At 40.5% G+C, this 17557-nt stretch overlaps 1 pseudogene; it reads right to left on the bottom strand.

The window, feature by feature from the left end:
• Positions 1 to 3256: 3256 nt before the first annotated feature.
• On the bottom strand, positions 3257 to 3850 carry LOC147460590 (uncharacterized; annotated as a pseudogene).
• Positions 3851 to 17557: the final 13707 nt, after the last annotated feature.

Genomic DNA, 17557 nt, shown 5'->3' with positions numbered 1-17557 from the left:
TAAATGGGGTGTTGTCAATTTGTTAAAAACCTTGTTGGTATGGTTGGTATTCAAGAGCAACAAGTCCTCGGTTGTGTGTTTTGCTTTGCGTATTCTATTGAGAATGGCAATGAAGTCATTATTTGATTGACGCATTGTTTTTGTGAGCTCGTGGCATTTTATATGGGTGAGCCAGAATGAAGGCGAGACCAGTTGCAGAGAATCCTGTGGCTCGCTAAATATCCAACGATCTCGAACTGGGCTTGCTTGACACAGGTCACCGCAGAAGATGACATCTAGACCACCGAATGGCTCTATGTGATTGTGCTTAATTGCTCGCAGCCTTGTGTCTATGATACGCAAGAGTCTATTCCCAATCAAAGATGCCTCATCAAACACAACAAGCTTGAGATTTCTATACAGTTGCGAGAGCTCGGCAAGGCTCTCAGAAGAAAGAGAAACATTTGGTTGGAAGACAAGGGGCAAACGCAATGCTGAGTGAATCGTTGTCCCTCCAAGGTTGAAAGCTGATTTTTCTGTATATTCCATTAGCAATGTTGAGGAAAGATGTACATCTAATTCAAGGGAGGCATTGTAGTGACGAATCAAGCCTTGCACGATTGTTTGCAAAGTGAAAGTTTTTCCCGTTCTTGCACTACCTGCTAAGAAGAGATGGATTGGTTGAGTTGGTTGCAAGCGCTTTCTAATCATAATGTCATCAAAAAGGCAACGTTGCTCGATGTTCAATTTGGACACAAGTGAGTGATACTCCTCGTTGCACAATGCCAATTTTCGAAATGTTGGTAAGGATCTTGTAGTGGGCTTGTTTGGTTGAATATCAAGTGCCAACTCATATTTGTATGACTCGCCAGGCTTAGATCTTGAGGATGAGGGCAATGAAAGTGTGTTTGAGGTTGCTGCACGAAGTTCTAGCCTACAATATTTTTGACGATTGTCATCTATAATTGCATAGTTTGAGGTAAATTTGTCTTTCCAACAATCAACACTTGTCTCAAAGGTTTTCTCATCACCGATAAATGGAAGGAACAATAAGCAAAGCTCATGAAAATGACTCTCTGCATCCTTCTCTAGAATGAAGTTAGCATACCGTATGACTCGAGGGTGCCTAGACTTGTGGGTAGAGCCACGCACGCATCGGTAGTTGCTTGTATAATCATCCAAACATATGTGTACAAGGTTGTCTGGACGATGGGTGTACTTGGTGACAATATCGTCAAAGAAAATGTTAGAATCGTCAGGATTCAAAGTATTCAATGCAGCTCTTCTTTTCAACAACAATGTGCGTTGGCTTTCGAAATCTGCATTGACGAACACAAATTGTCTACTCGCACTATGTAAAAGCAATGAAAGAGAAATGTATGTGGCTTGCTATGATGTCATCTCTTGTGTATTGATCAAAGCACCGGCAATTTTTTTCAACCGATCCAACGTTGACATACTTGTCTTCTTGCAATCTTGCAATATGTGCTTGATTGTTTTTCTTGTGGTCGAATCGTTTTTACTCATGTATGATGTGCAATATGCAGCAGCACCATGGCCATTGAATATAAATTGAATGTCAATGTTTGCATCCCATAGACTACACAACTCTTTGTTGAAATTGTTTGTGTAAATGTCTTTTGGATGTCTTTTCAAGAGTAGTGTTGGCTCTGTGATGTTCACCGAAAGGGACTTAATATACACTTATTCATTCATTCCCAAAGAGGTCAACCATTCATCATATGACACTTTTGAATCATGTCCAAGAGCAAGCATCTTTTCGTCAATGCATTTTTTGCAGGATAACAATGCGTTTTTCTCCATTTGTGCCACTGCGATTGGATTTAGAATCATAGTTTCTCGAGATGGTGGACGTGGGAAACCAAACCGGCAAAAGCTTTTACGTTTTTTGCATGTTTTGCGATGGTGTTGGGATTGCACGGTTTGAAGAGACTCTTCTCACAAATTCTTGTCGGTAGTAATATGTGTGTCGATAAAATGTATTGTTTCATTATCCGGGGCTACACCAAAGAGAGGTGCATGTTTCACCCAAAGTAATCCATGATCATGCTGACTTCCTCTATTTTGAAACTCGGTCACAAAAAAGTAATCCGTCAACTCACCAAGGATGGCATTGTTGCGTTTCAATTCCGTTTTCATTGCTTGAAATCTATGGACATAGTATCGTGCTGTTGTTACAGGATCAGAACGTACAAGTGACGAATGAATGAGGCTTTGGTTGGGTAATCTGTTTCTTTAATTTGAGGATTCAGTGCACACAAACATTTTTTCAAAGGGTCCCATCTTTGCTCAGCACATGAACATGTTACAAAGAAAGTCGGCTGGCCCAATTGACGAATCATTGCAAACACGTTTCGCTTAAGCTTCACCTTGTAATCGATTGAAGTACGTAGTGACTGGAAGTCATGGTACCCTAGCTCGGATGAAAGTAGCTGCTCTATGTTAGTGATAGCTTGAACATATTTTGCTTGTAATTGTTTGCCACAAAGTTTTCCCTTGCGTAAGCGCACCCATATAGATCCAAGCACTTTCGCAATAATAATTTTCATTGTTTTGAAGAACAAATTTTCAATGCTGCTTGCAAATCGTCTATCCACATTTTTAAGCTCCCATTGTGCTACTTTTTGGTATTTTTTCTTCTCCAAGACATGATACTTTCTTCTTTCACCAAAAAACAATGTTGGGAATGACAATTCCTCATAGGATTCATCATCAAAAATGCTCAGAGGGCTGAATCCCTCACAAGGTGCTATACTTGCAACTTGTGAATTATGGTCCACAACTTGTTGAGCGGAGTAGATACCGTGCACCAAAGTGTCTGTAGAATCATTCTCGTCTTCAAGATCTTCTTGATGTGGACTGCGACACACATCTGGATGGATTGTGAAACTAGATGACCAAGACATATCGATAGAAACACCATGCTCAATGTACAAGGAAGTGCTCAATAGGTCAACCAAAGCTTGAAGTACACAATTTGGCCGCACAATGCCACTCAAGTAGGCATGATCATAATCAAGCTTACGCTTTATCTCAACTAGAATTGAAGCTTGATCACTAGAGAAGCGTGGCAGCACTCTTTGTACTCGTGACAAATCTGCCCTTACATTCACAATGCTGCCGCGTAAACCAAATTGACCTTCGAAGTTGAGTTCTTGAATTTGTGCGAATGGTATGCGCAAGGATACAAGACGACTCTCTACTGAATTCAATATTTCTACACTAGATATTTTGACACTAAATTTCATCTCTCTTCTCATGCAAAACAGTGGTTCCTCTTGTTTTTCAATGCGACCTTGCACTTGTGACACACTCGAAGCACCTTATCGTCAACTACCGCAATTGATTTTATTTTTTTGAGAAGCAATAACTCCACCTTTGACATGCTATGCAAACTTTGACGAAACATAAGTGAACCACATGAAGCACAATCAAAAGAAGGCGTATCCTCGATGATCTTCGCATATTGTGAAGTTCTACTAGATGAAACTGTAGAAATTCTTTGATGTTTTTGAGATGACTTGGACATGTTGTAAATTTTGGTTGTGACTTGCTTAAGCGTAAAGGTGTCGGGATATAGACTCAAGAAAATGGATGCAATTTGCTGAGCAGCAACAGCATGGTTGTCGACAAGTGCAGCTAGAGACAAGCTAGCCTCTTTACTCCATATACATCGTTTACGTTTAGGTCGGTGAAAACCAGTAGGAAACCATAAAAAATCACCATGCAAACTCAGCACGACCAAAGATGGCAAAGTAGATGATGATGGACAGTCATGTGCAGCAAAGGAGCGAACTTCCCGCATAACCTAACCTTGGTAAAAGTAAAGGTTACACGCAGCAGAAAACATCCTGCACATTACACTAACCAAGTGTACGCTTAACATCATTGAGGATTGGCGACTAGACAAGAGAGAGATTATAAATTCTCTTTGATCAAAAGAGGACGATTGAAGACTTATGATCCAAGGCTGCACCCAAATTTTCAATATGTTTTCATTTCTGAATGCTATTTGCTCTACAATAACATCAACTACTTTGGACTCAAGAGATTGCAACGAGAGGCTCAAGTTAAAAAGTTGAATTAAGCTTAGCAAAACATCTTTGTTTCTCGGAAAGTTACATATAAATATGGGATCAAGGTACAATCTTTTACTTTCTGCCCACAAAATGAGATCACTTGCAATTTTACAAAAAGTATAGCACAACAAAGAGCAACACAACTAAGCACCTTTGAAAGCAGTAACCTGACCCGACTTGTCAAGAGTGAACCAACCGGCCTTTTTAAAGTTCAAGAATGACGATTTTAAATCTACCAAGCTTTGCTCAAAGAGATGCAAAAATGGACGAGAGAATCCAAGTACAGAGTCGACTACGGCACCTTGTAAAATAACACCAACAGCCTCTCCATCTTGAGGATACAATTTGGCAGGTAACACAGGTTGCTTATTGATTGTAGATTTTCTTCCACATGAGTAGAAAAATGGATTGCTAGCTTGGCGGCTTACATTCAAACCTTTGCACGTGCCACAAGAGAACTCCACATCCAAGCTGTTCACACTGACAATCTCCAAAGTTCCAAAAACCTACCAATTTTACATTTACCAATCAAGATTTTAGCAAATTCAAAGGCTGACCAACACTTACAGCCTAAATATGCAATAAAAAATTTACCTTCTTCCCAAAGCCTAAATTCGAGACTTGTTTATGCAAGTAATTTTGGAAGACATCATCCAATGAAGGAGGCAATGGACACAAGATTGTAGCATCGACGACACTCAGAGTGTTCGACAGGTGCTTAAAGACGTTAATGTTACGAGCAACACAAGTGTAGAATCCCTTTTCTTTAACCTCATTGACCATAAGTTGATAGTCGAGGCGCCGTGTCGGGACAAACAAAAGCTGCCATAAAACAAGTCTCAGGAAAAAAAGAATTCGCTATAAATTTAAAAGCTGGCCAACACTTACACTAGCTTGATCACTTGTTGACGGACCGTCTGCAATAGTCAATCGAAAACTAGGAGTGCCATTACTTCTAGTTGCATTCTCTATTTTGACGACAATGAACGCAACTGTTGCCACCGACTCGTTGGCATTGAAACTTTGAGTCAACAGCTCTTTGATCTTCTGTTCTGGATAAAGGTAGAGGCAACACTCAAAGGGCTCTGCCTTAACAACCAAAGTAGTTGCATCTGCATGCAAAGCCCACAAACAGGTACCGCCGTCTTTTGCAACAGCCCTTTTCACACATGCCCCCTCGATGCGAACATAGTCATGAACAACAAAGGCCTCAATAAAGTCTGAGAGATATATCTCAGTCACAACAAAAGTCACAGTATGGCGAGACTCTCTGTCAAGGAGGTCTGCACGTAGGTATCTACCAAAGTTAGACTTGGGTATTTTATAAGTACCATACTTACACAGCACTTTGCCTTCCAATGCAAATCTAAAATTTGCAGTTTCTGACAACTCGGAGATAGCTAAGTTTTCTTAGGGCAGGGGTTATGGCTAGCTGTGAAGAGAAAGATTCAACATTCAACTCATCTTTCTCTTGGCCTGTATTTTTTAAGAAAGGGGATGAGAATGAGGTATCTTCCAAGCACCTACTCGCCTTACCTAAAAAAAACTATTTGTTTGAGCAAAATTCTCTATCAATCAACATAAAAGACAGTAAACATTACCTCTAACTGCGAGCAAACCCTTTTTTATAGGTGAGGAAGAGGCTTTGTTCAACTTCCCTCTTGGGCTAAGTTTTTTTCTATGCGGAGAAGATTCAGAGATTTGATTGGAGTTCCGAGACAAAGGTGAAAAATCAGCAGCAGTGCTACACTTCTTACTCTCAAGAAGCTCTACTTGCAAGGCTGGTGCTTCTACAGGCTCGAGCTGAGACAATGCCTCATTAAAACTAAGATCTACAAACATATGCTCATGTCAATACTCAAGATCACGTGCTCAAGTAATCACAGCTCAAATAAAATCTTGATGTACTCACCGTTCATGGGAGTATCCATTGTATGAAGTATATAGAGCTAGAATTGCAAGCAGCAGTGAGAAAGAAGAGCTAAGGGCTCAAGAAAAGCATACGTATATTGTGCAAGGAACAGTTGAATATATAAGAGCTGCATGAGTAGTAAAGGAGCAGTAGTGCATGTGTTTCTATGATGAATGCCAATGCCTCATGTTCAGCATAAAGGCCAAGACCTAGAGAGATTGCAATAAAATGATGCAATATCTTTTCATAAATGAGGAGGTATCATCTCACGTTCTCAAAGTTAGAGTGCACGTTTATTGAGATAACTTTATTACCTGACTACGTGGGAATGAAAGTAAAATATAATTATTTTATTATTTTTAAAAGAGTATGTTGATATCTCACAATAAATCTGAATAAAAGGACATTACAGTCAACAAATATATACCAAGACGGTGTACTTTTCATGGACGACGTGTTTCGTTCAAGAAATCCAAAATTATCAAAAGTTTAAAAGAATAAATTTAGAATTATTTTTGTTAATATTAAAAGCTGTTGACTACATTAAAAGAACCTAATTCTATTAAAAACCCTAATCTTTTAATAAATTTATATTTCTCAAAAATAATATAAACCTGTCTATTTTACAATATTAAAATTAGGATTCGGTACAATAATATTTTCTTAGTTTTGATCAATATTTAATGTGTTATAAAACCTAAGGCTATTTTGCTCAAAAATACTACACTAAGTTCGAAAAAAAATTGGCAACGTATCTTCATAAGAAATTACTAACAAAATTGTGTACAAAAACAAATAAATTCGGCCAATCTCATAAGCTTGACATTTGTCTTTCCCTATCCCATAAGCTCAGGATAGAATACCCAACATGAAGGATGTAAATCCATAGTTGGCTATATGATAATCATCACAGCTTATCCAATAGTACCATTCGCTTTATTGCTCAATCTTCTTTTTTTCCATCTCTACTCATGTAGAGATGAATAGCAAATGAGCAGACATCACGGCAAATCCCCGTTAACATGAAAGTAAGCCATAGAAAAAGCTATATTTCTTTGCCTAAAGAGGCATAACAAAAATACTTTACTTTACAACAGAGGAACTTGACACATTCAACATACAAAGCTAACCATAAGGATAATACAGTAGGGAATCAAAAGGCTGAATCAAAATGTTAATAAATCTCGCATCACCATGAAGAAGTGATCATATAAGAAACATAACCAATTTTAAACATCCAAGATGCTCACAAAAAACTAAAAGGTAAATTTAATTACTATTCTGACATAAACTTTGCGAAACTGAGAGATTAAAGTAAATTCTTGATTACTTAAAAAGTTCTCATCACTTAGCTTAATCCAAAAATAGTCCTGCACATTAGCAACTGCTATATACAAGAAAAGCCTTGAGCTTCTTTAGCAGCCGCAAACCAGAATCGAAGATTGTTAAAGCTGTACAATTAGCCAAGCTAATGGCTTGAGATCGACAACATGTGTGGAGGTACTCCAGAAAAGCTATCATCAGTGGATCTGCAGAGTCAAACCAACAGTTGGTATAACAAGAATAATACAATCCGAATGTACTCAAGACTAAGAACACTAAGAAGAACAACCAAAATAAGGTACATAAATAAAGACAGGGACATGAAACAAAGCCAAGATATCCGGCCCCAGTCCCTAACCGAAACTTTAACTTTATGTAAGCCTCAACATTATGTTAACTTTGACGTTATCTAAAGGCAGAATCAGTGAACTTAACAACCCAAATAAATCTGCTCACATTGCGTCCCAGTTCTTCTCAGCAGCCATGTCCCAGCAGCCAACTCGATAGCTACCACTGCCCTGCAGTCCGAAACGATTACAAACAAAGCATACGCAAAGCAAAATAATATGACCCCCGCCATATGCTTCTCAGAGTGATGATGTCCATGCTTGTTCTCCAATATAGATCTCATCAGCCTACAAGGCTTGCAGTAATCCGCCGATGACGCAACTGCATCTCCAAGAGAATCAAAATCCAAGTCTGCTAAGCTTCCAAGCAACGAATCATCCTCCAGGATCATTGAATCACAAACAAAGCATAAGCAAAGCAAAATAACATGACCCATTGAATCGAAATATAACTGCAGACAGGTCTCTAGAAATATACGCATCAACCAAGCAAAAGAATACCATCCCGCTCTTGAGATGTTCTTTGCAAGCAAGCACGCATTAAACTCAGACGTGTGGAAGCGGCAGGAGGCAAGTTCCAATGGCGAACAAAGATATCTACGCACGCTGGCTGAGGCGAGGTGTCTTGGCATTGAAAGCAGCTTCTGCAGCAGATTATACCCACGCTAAAGCTGTCGAGCAAAGGTAGCGGGGCTGACACCGTGCAGACCCATCGTAGTGTAGAAGCCCCGATACCTGATACCTCATACAAGAACAACACATAAGCAAAAGCAGAGAGAGAGAGAGAGAGAGAGAGAGAGAGAGAGAGAGAGAGAGAGAGAGAGAGAGAGAGAGAGAGAGAGAGAGAGAGAGAGAGAGAGAGAGAGAGAGAGAGAGAGAGAGAGAGAGAGAGAGATGGAATCTCTGCGTGACCGAAACAATATTGCGTAGCAAAGCAGTTCACAAGGGCGATGAGGCAAGATGACCTTACCTTATAGCGCAGGCTTTATGGGCCTCACTGCCTTGAAGGCACACTCAAGAAACTCTCTTGACCTCGCCATCCCTCTGCGGCAGTGGCTACGCATCCAAATGATGGCCTACTTGAAAACCTAAACAGGGTGTCTTATCACCCCTCCAAAAATCATCACAAGCCAATAAAAATGGTACACATCACCAACTCATATCCCTACCTCTACCAACCACTTCGGATACCGATTTTATGCGCCTAGTGGCCACATTCTCTACTACTTTAATCATGCCACAAAGAGGTGCTTGATTAAAAACCACAAAATGACCATAAAAAAAGAAAAAATATTTTAGTTAGCAAAAAGAGAAGTGATCTCTATAGCCTTTGCCCTTTGGGCAGGCCAAAAAGGGGCGGACATCCACCGAGAGATAGGGAGAGAATATTCCCATGTATTGATTGTCTTTTAGGAGAGCAATTATGTTTACACGCCAAGCAGCCAACACATTCGAAGATTGTATATTGTAATGCCTCAAGACTCATCCCAATGTAGCTTTCTGAAGAAGATGCAATTGTAGTCAACCACGCCTTTTCCCATTAGACTCAGTACACTAACCCTATCATGCTAGGAAGACTGTTGGAGCTACACCTGCTGGATGCCAACCAAAAAACTTAGGCCTTTGGCAACTATGCTCTACTAGCCGCTCTCAATGATATCTTGTTGTTAACACTTCCCAATGATAAAGATAAGGATGCAGCCAACTAGGGCTCATGCACTTTCTCAACTCCAATACATCTAATATTGTGGAGGCATATCCCCAAAGAGTTGGTCTAACGGTAAGGCTTTGGCCTCTCAACCTATGGGTTGTGGGTTCGAATCCCCCATTGGGTCACACTCTAGAGGGACACCTTGTGCTCACCTGGTGTTCACGTTGCTAGGGCTCTTGCCCTTGGACACTCGAGTGCATCCTCCTCCTGGGGTGGGTCACCCGAGGAGGAGGTTCCTAGCTGGTTGCTACGAGTTCTCTCCATCGTTCCCAGCATGTGGTGCATCAATTAGGTGGCCATGGTGATGCCTACGTGTGGCTCTTTCCCGATGGTACGCGGCCCTTGCCCGACCATGTAACATGGCTAATATTTGGAAGGGATAAGCACCTCCCCCTGTGGGCCCTATGGTGTGTCAAAAATAAATAAATTTGTGGAGGCCTACATCCTTTCACTATGAGTTCTTTTGAAACTCAGAGATGCATTACCAATTATGGATGCATGCAAGGTGTGAAAGATGTCTCTTATAGGAGAGGGAGACTTTTGCAAAGATGGCAATGTATTGTGGTTTGATCATGCATTATGGCTGATGATGCACAAAGTATCAAGCTTCTATCCTGCTAGCTCACTCTAATTGTCCACCCAAAAGTCCTTTAAGTGACTTGTTATTGAAGGACAAGAGGCTATCAAAGCCCTACTTATCCACCTATGGTACAAAGAGAGAGAGAGAGAGAGAGAGAGAGAGAGAGAGAGAGAGAGAGAGAGAGAGAGAGAGAGAGAGAGAGAGAGAGAGAGAGAGAGAGAGAGAGAGAGAGAGAGAGAGAGAGAGAGAGAGAGAGAGAGAGAGAGAGAGAGAGAGAGAAGAGGGGCGGGGGGGGGGGGGCTCAAAGCTTATGTTACTAGACTCCCCCCAACTACCCCCATAATGAGCTAGAAGCTTTCTTACAAAAGGGTGTTATACCATCTGAAGACCCTAAACCCTAGGGGACAAGAGAGCATGATGGGATAAGAATAAAGGTAGAGGCAAACCTAGCCCCCCTAAACCCGATATGCCTCAATCAACCCTTTCCCTCAACACAACCACCATTGACTCCAATAGCTTCTCCAACCGGCAATCTCCTAGCTATTCTACAACTAGCATAACTCCTAGCAACTCAATGATGAGGACACCCCATCTATATTTAACTGCCCCCCACCCATTATAACCCAAACAACGCATCTTTGATGTGCAAGCAATGCCAAGAATACTCTCTCTAACTAATATTTTGAAAGAAAAGGTATGCAAAGATGAAGTTGGTCTATTAAACATTTTGACAAAGGACTCGCCTCAGGTTTTACAATACTTCTCTATTACCTTCTACAACAACGTAATGGATGTACCCTCTGTAAAAGCCTCTTTTAAACCCTTATGAATTTTAGAACTGATGCTTTTTTGGCTCAGTGCCTCTTTGCATGGAAATTTCATGACCCAATGAGGTTGGCTATATATAGTGCTAAGACTACTACTATTGAAAGATGATTGATTTTTGTGGTTGTAAACGTGGTGACATTGGCTATAATGAAGATCATGATCCTTTGTATTTTTTTGACACATCACTTATCAATGATCTAAGTCTTAATAATGAGCTTTGTAAAGGGCTGAATCATATCCCCCCCAAACCTCTCTCCCTAAAAGAGGCCACAAGGATCACTATCCTCAATGGGAAAATAATTAGATACGTCTCCACAAAATAAACTTCCCCCCAATTCCAGTCATCAACTATATACATAGAGGGCGCAATCAACCATCCCAATGGTCCCACAAGGTCATACTACTTGTAGTACAAACCCCCTCACTGTAGCAGAGGACATCAAGCTACTAGTGCAACGGTTCAACCAAAATGGTTTTGAGAGGATCAGACTATGGAGAATTATTAAGCATTACCTCAGCAATCCTATAGGCTTCTCAACCCACAATGCTTCATACAGTTTTATGTGGTGGGCACTAGGGACCCCAATACAGGCCTAGTGCCCCCATGGACTCTATTAGGGTCCCTAGTCTGGGATGGTTGGATGGAAACCAATTCCCAATTGAGTGAACATACCCTTAGCCCTTGCTACAATAGTCATGATGTATGAGAGTTGCACCTTAATGAACATTCCAAAAATTTTACAAGGTACATATCGTCCTTTGCATGCAAAGACAACCCCTCAAATGTGTGATGACCTCATTCCCACAAACTTATCTTGTTAAAGAAATGGGGTCCACGTTGGGCATGCAAAACAAAGAATCCACCATCGCCGCCACGCCACTTTCTTGACATGTAAACGATTGAGGATACTCTGGTAACTAACAAAATGGTGCTTCTATTTAAGGGCTTTGAAAATGACTTACAAATTTTCAAATGTGGATGAAGATCTTCTTGGGCCATATACATTGCAGCAACCTTGGGAAAGCAACAACATGAAAATTAAGGTGGTGGGGGTGTGTTTTTCTTTATGTACACTGATAACAAGTGTTCCACCTACCCTCTCCATGCAAATATGAGAGAGAGAGAGGGGGAGGGGGGGGGGGGGGGGGGGGGGGGGGGGGGGGGAGAGAGAGAGAGAGATTCATCACTCAAAGATCAAATCTGACCTATAGGACCAAAATAGATGTGATGTACTACGTATGGGGCTGATAAGTGATTTTTGATTCCCTAGGTTTGTGGTGATGCGAGGTTCAATGGAGAGTCCACATTATGGCTGGGAGAGAAAAGTGTGTAGGTCTATGTCATGGCTGAAAAATGTGAGGGAAGCCTAGCTCGGATGTGAGCAAAAGCTAAACACTCTATTAGCGTGTGGTACTTAGAATTTCGAACATGCACTGAGCAAAATGTGCACAGTCAATTAGACGCTTCTCCATTGCCCCAGTGCCCTGTCTCACATTGAAGGGAGTGGGAGCTATCTAACTGGTTGCGATAGTGCTTATCATCGACAAGGGAATAGGCTCAAGCATATAAGGGTTAGTACAATTTCTCTTTCGGTAAAGAACATGGTTTTGTAGTTGAGGGAAATATGGGTGGTGTAATGTATGAATCACGACCCACCAAATTTCTCCCAAGCCATAATTCATTGGCATTGTAGAAAACCTTCATTCACTAAGGAGTCTCTTGAGGCATCATGTAGCAAGTGTAATGCATCCCATCTCCCAAACCACTTCTTTATGTCCCACATCCATTATGTGCTCAAGGTCTTGCTTTTATGCATTTGAGATGCATGTTTTCAACCTTTTTCTGACTTCTCATATAACTGTAGTAAGTCGATGTGAGGGGATTTGATGCGTCTTTATCATGTACTCCACAATCCTTTCCATGGCCATAACTTCAATGGGAAGAGAACTCCAACTCCAAATGTAGGAGCATATATGGTGTTGTTGGAAATAGGGTTGCAGGGAAACACACACAGCTTGGAGAAGATGAAGAAGTTGAATGCACACAATAGAGAGTATGTATTTCTTAGTGCACAATGGAAAGATAAGTTAGCCCTGGAATGATGGGCATATATAAAATGCACATAAGAAAAACCTACTGGTGTAGGAATAAATTACATGGCAGCCCTAAGTGTGTTCACATGCATCATTACCACATATGTATGGTAACACATCCCCCCTGGGAACGATGCAGTGAATGAGAGCTAGCTTCTAGTGGAAAGGGAAGTACCATGCCTAAAAGACATGATCAATTCACAAAGGGGAGTAAGCCCAAATCTTTGGTGAAAGCTTTGATATTCTCATGAGGCAATGCCTTTGTGAAAAGATCTGCAAGGTTGTCTTGTGTTGGCACGTAAGGGCCAAGCTAATCTCTCATGTCGCGAGTCTCTCTCTAACATAGTGGTAATGCACCTCAATGTGTTTTGTGCAAGCATGAAAAACTGGATCCTCACAACTACCAATGTGCTCTAAAGAGCTAAAGAGAAAAAGGAAACTCCCAAAATCCACACTAAATTAGCTTTAATCCCTTAAAATAAGGCATTCTTACAAGGCCTATGCAAAGTTTATATTTTTCCTAATGTGCAGTTTCTTTTTCTGTGAGCTTCTGTGTAAGCTTTGTGATGATGTTGTTGTTGACTTTGAGTTTTTGAGCACAATGCTCCTCAATTTTGTTTGAGCGCAGATTTTCTTTGTATGCTATGTCTCTCTCAAGATGCAAAATATCATTTCGTGCAGTCAAGTACTTGGTATAGCCATACAAACCGTTATGGCCATCTCCCACATAGTCCACCAATCATGAGGTTATGTCCTGAAAGTTGGAGGTGAATTTGTGATCGGATGCTTAGGATACATTCTACCATTGACCCAAAGGTCCACACTTTTCTTGCCCTGTGTCCTAAAATTCTCCTTTGAAGCTTCAAAAATGGTGCCTTGCTTGTTTTTCTTGCTGAGGGCTCATATTCTTGTGGGAGCTCTATATGTAGATGATACACGTCCCTCCGATTCCTGGCAGAACTTCTAGATGGAGATGATGGCAGCATCAAAAAGATTGGCAGAACAAGGAGAGGCCAAAGGAGGAGAGAACGCAAATGAAGGAAACTTTAAAGGGGTGGAGAAAAGACATTCAATGCAAGATGGTCAGCGACAACTCTTAGTTTTGAAAAAAGGAGAAGATTGAGATATTCGGCATTCAATTCCAATCCGTCGTAAGTTATCATTACCTAAACACCTTTTGAGTTTTTTATTGAAAGTACCCTACATTTTGGGTGGTTTTAGGATATTTGGGGGAAAAATTACGGAAAATTAAAATATGGACTTTTTATTATTTCTCTCTATGCTGACATGGAATTTCTTACAAGGCCCAAAATTGAGTCCAAACTTTCCCTAATGTGAATCTGGTTCGTAATGATGAAGTAAAAAATGAGGGTGGTGGTGGTGGTGGAGAACCACCCCTCAATGAGGAGTAGGGAGATTGGTCTTGGTTCTACTTTGGCGTAGGTGATCAACCAATCAAGTACCTACCCTCCCTACCTTTCCCTTGGATCGACAATTGAATGGCGAGAACTATGCCATTTGGAAAGCAACCATGATGGTTGTCTTTGACTCTTACGAGCTTGGAGGCTTTGTTACAAGCAAGTTTCAAAATCCAAAGGACCCTATGGGAGCAAAGCTATGGGAGCGCGTCAATGCTCAAATCTGGTCTTTCATTATCCTCAATAGTACACCATCAGTCATCAGTCACATTTGATTGATGAAAGATGTGAAGTTGATTTGGGATGGGCTTTTTTCACTATATGATCGAGTTTCTCCAATGAATCAGATAGGCCCTTGAGGTGTACTTGATGACCCTAGATACAAATAACTCTTCCTTGCGGGATCACGTCAACAAGATACAAGAGCTTCAATAAGAGATACTTCATATGGGAAAGCTTATCAATTTAGAGGACATGGATATCTTGTTTTTGGCCCAATTACCTCCTCGGTATACCAATTTCTACTCTTTGTTGACAAGTGTCTAGCTAAATATTATTTCTTTGGACGACATTGTTCCAATGGTGTTGTACCAAGAGGAGCGGCTCAATACAGGGAAGAGTCATGCTCCAAAGCCTTGACCAATTCTTCCAACAACAAGAAGAAGGACAAGGGTAAGAAGAAAAGCAACAACACCAAGGAACAAAATCATTATGTTGACAAGGAAGCCTTGAAGGTGGAAAGACATTACAATAGTTGTTGGGGGAAAGGACATTATTGGCGGAAAGTGGAGATGCTTCAACTTCTTTAACAGTAGTGGTGCAGTCACCAGTCTTTGTTCATTTGGAGATCCTACCCTTAGAGGACTCCAAGGATATTAGAGGTTGTGTAGACTCTTGCAGTTCAAGATGATCATGATTGGATGTTGGATAGTGGTGCCTCATGACACACTTTACCTTCAAACAATCTTTTGTCCAACATGCAACAGCATTGTGATACCATTTTTATTAGCAACAAATCTGAAAGTTCTATTTATAGCGAGGGATCTATGGAGTTGATTTTTGATGGCAGAGGGGGTATGCATACCTTCGAGGTGCTTTATGCTCTGAAGCTAGGATTTCATCTTATGTCTATGCATGAGGTGTTCAAGCTTGGTATGGAGGTGATTTTTATAGAGGATACGGTATATATTCGAGATCGTCAATCTGGCAAGGAGGTTAGAGGGGGCTAAGTGGAGAACAAACTCCACAAGCTCCAAGATCTTTCTTTAGCAACACGAATACCCACAGGTGATCTTTGGAATTATAGACTTGGTCATTTGAACAACGACGCTCTTCGGCTTGCTTTTTGTGTGTAGATGCTTAAAGGCTTACGAGATGTTGGGAGTAAGCATTACAAATGCATTACTTGCATTTGTGGGAAGCAATATTGAGAATCTATTTAGAGACTTGCTACATGCCGAGTCATTGCTGTTTTGGAGTTGCGACCTGTGAGGCCATGCAAGGGACCATCAGTTGCACCTCCCCCAAAAAAGATACACCACAATTCTTGACATCCCTCCTGCCTGAGATCGACAACAAACCAGACTCCTCCTGCTCTTTGATACCAACTCAAGGGGGTGATAACATTCCATTTCTCATATACAAATTCCTTAACCCCAAGAAATACTTTCCTATCAGATTGAGCTTTCACTTCAAAGTCATCAAACTAAATTGAACTTGAACTTTTTAGGGCCAACTAGTGGAAGTTCTCTCACCATTAATTCAAGGTCATGGAGCTTTTTTCTTAGGCATGGCCAAGCACAGTTCTTGATGCGTTTCCCTAAGATGAGGGTTATTACCAACTATTCATATCCCATGTTTCCAAAATTAATCCCTACTCCCTTTCCCCGTTCGTAACTTAACTTATATGCAACATAAAAATTTGGACCAACTTTCCGGCCAACAATATAACCCTCTGAAATCCACCCTTCCACCGAATTATTTGGTAAATACTATGATACTAGGAAAACATGATTCCAATCAAGTCGGACTAAGGAATACATTTTGAGCATTTGAAAGTAGCATGAAAACTATTGCATACCCTTGCAAGTAAGCATTTATTAGGTCATTCCCATGATTTTTCATTATAGAATATTTTAATTTCTTTTACCTTTAGTATTATTAAATTTATCTAGTTATCTTTCAAGCAGTCACTATAGTTCTCTAGGCATATCCCTATCCTCGTCCCAAGACTCGGGTATCATGTCTTCTCTCCATGTGTGGAGGCAGTGCCTTTTCACAATTTCCAAATTTTATTTTTCCTTATTTTGTTTGGAAAGGCTTAAATATTAATCTACATTATGTTCCTTTTAGATAAATAATTTGAGAAGTAGAGCAACTATCCGATTGATGAAGATGTCAGGTTCCAAGGTTCCTTTTTACCAAACATGCAGAAGAATTCCTTAACCAAATCACATCTTCCTCCCTCATCATATCCCTTCTCAAATCCATTTTTCTTCCTTCTTTTCCATTGGCATCGGGCCTACCATGACTAGGCCAATTACCAAACGTATCCGTGCGTCCTCCCACCCCCGACCAAGGCTCACTCCCATCCAATCCCAAATTGAATGGACTCAAGCTCAAAATAGACAAATGGTTATCAGATTTAGCCAAAAATGACTATCCCCCATTGCATCCCACTGGTAAACACCTTCATTGACCTTTTGTCCAAACACTTAAGAGAAACTTCACACTTAAAAATATTATGTTATGTTTGGGCTATCCACGTCAAATCTTCTCGATAAAGTTTTAATCCTAGTTGAAATTTAGATTAGATTCATCTAGTTATAATCTCATATTTCCTATTTCCTTTCAATGTCTACTCAAACAAGACCTTAAGAAAACAATGAGTCTCTTGGGAGTTAAGTTTTTTGTTTCAACATAAATTTCAAGGTTAACCTTGTCGTTGATTGTATCCCCAATTTTCTTTCTTGCATCATTTGTCATACATGGGGCACTCCATGCAAGCGGTGGGAGTTTCAAGCAACACGATTATCAATTCTATGAAGCTACCCCATTACTCCCCCCTACATCCCCAAAAGAAAGCAAATTTGAGAGAATAAAGTAGGAATGAATATTGTGTTAATAGTGTGTTTGCATCTTAGAAAACGTATTGAGATGAAGTGACCCCCCGCTTAATAGTATTGGCTGCTTTTTGGGATGATGCAAAAATTTGCTGTAGAAATACTTAGTATTGTCTTCTGCACATGCGTCTTGAAAAGTTGTC

This window comes from Adiantum capillus-veneris, chromosome 3 (genome assembly GCF_014529385.1).
Source record: "Adiantum capillus-veneris isolate H3 chromosome 3, ASM1452938v2, whole genome shotgun sequence".
Taxonomy (NCBI): domain Eukaryota; kingdom Viridiplantae; phylum Streptophyta; class Polypodiopsida; order Polypodiales; family Pteridaceae; genus Adiantum; species Adiantum capillus-veneris.
Note: the sequence above shows the minus strand (reverse complement) of the source record. Positions and strands in the feature narration are given on the sequence as shown.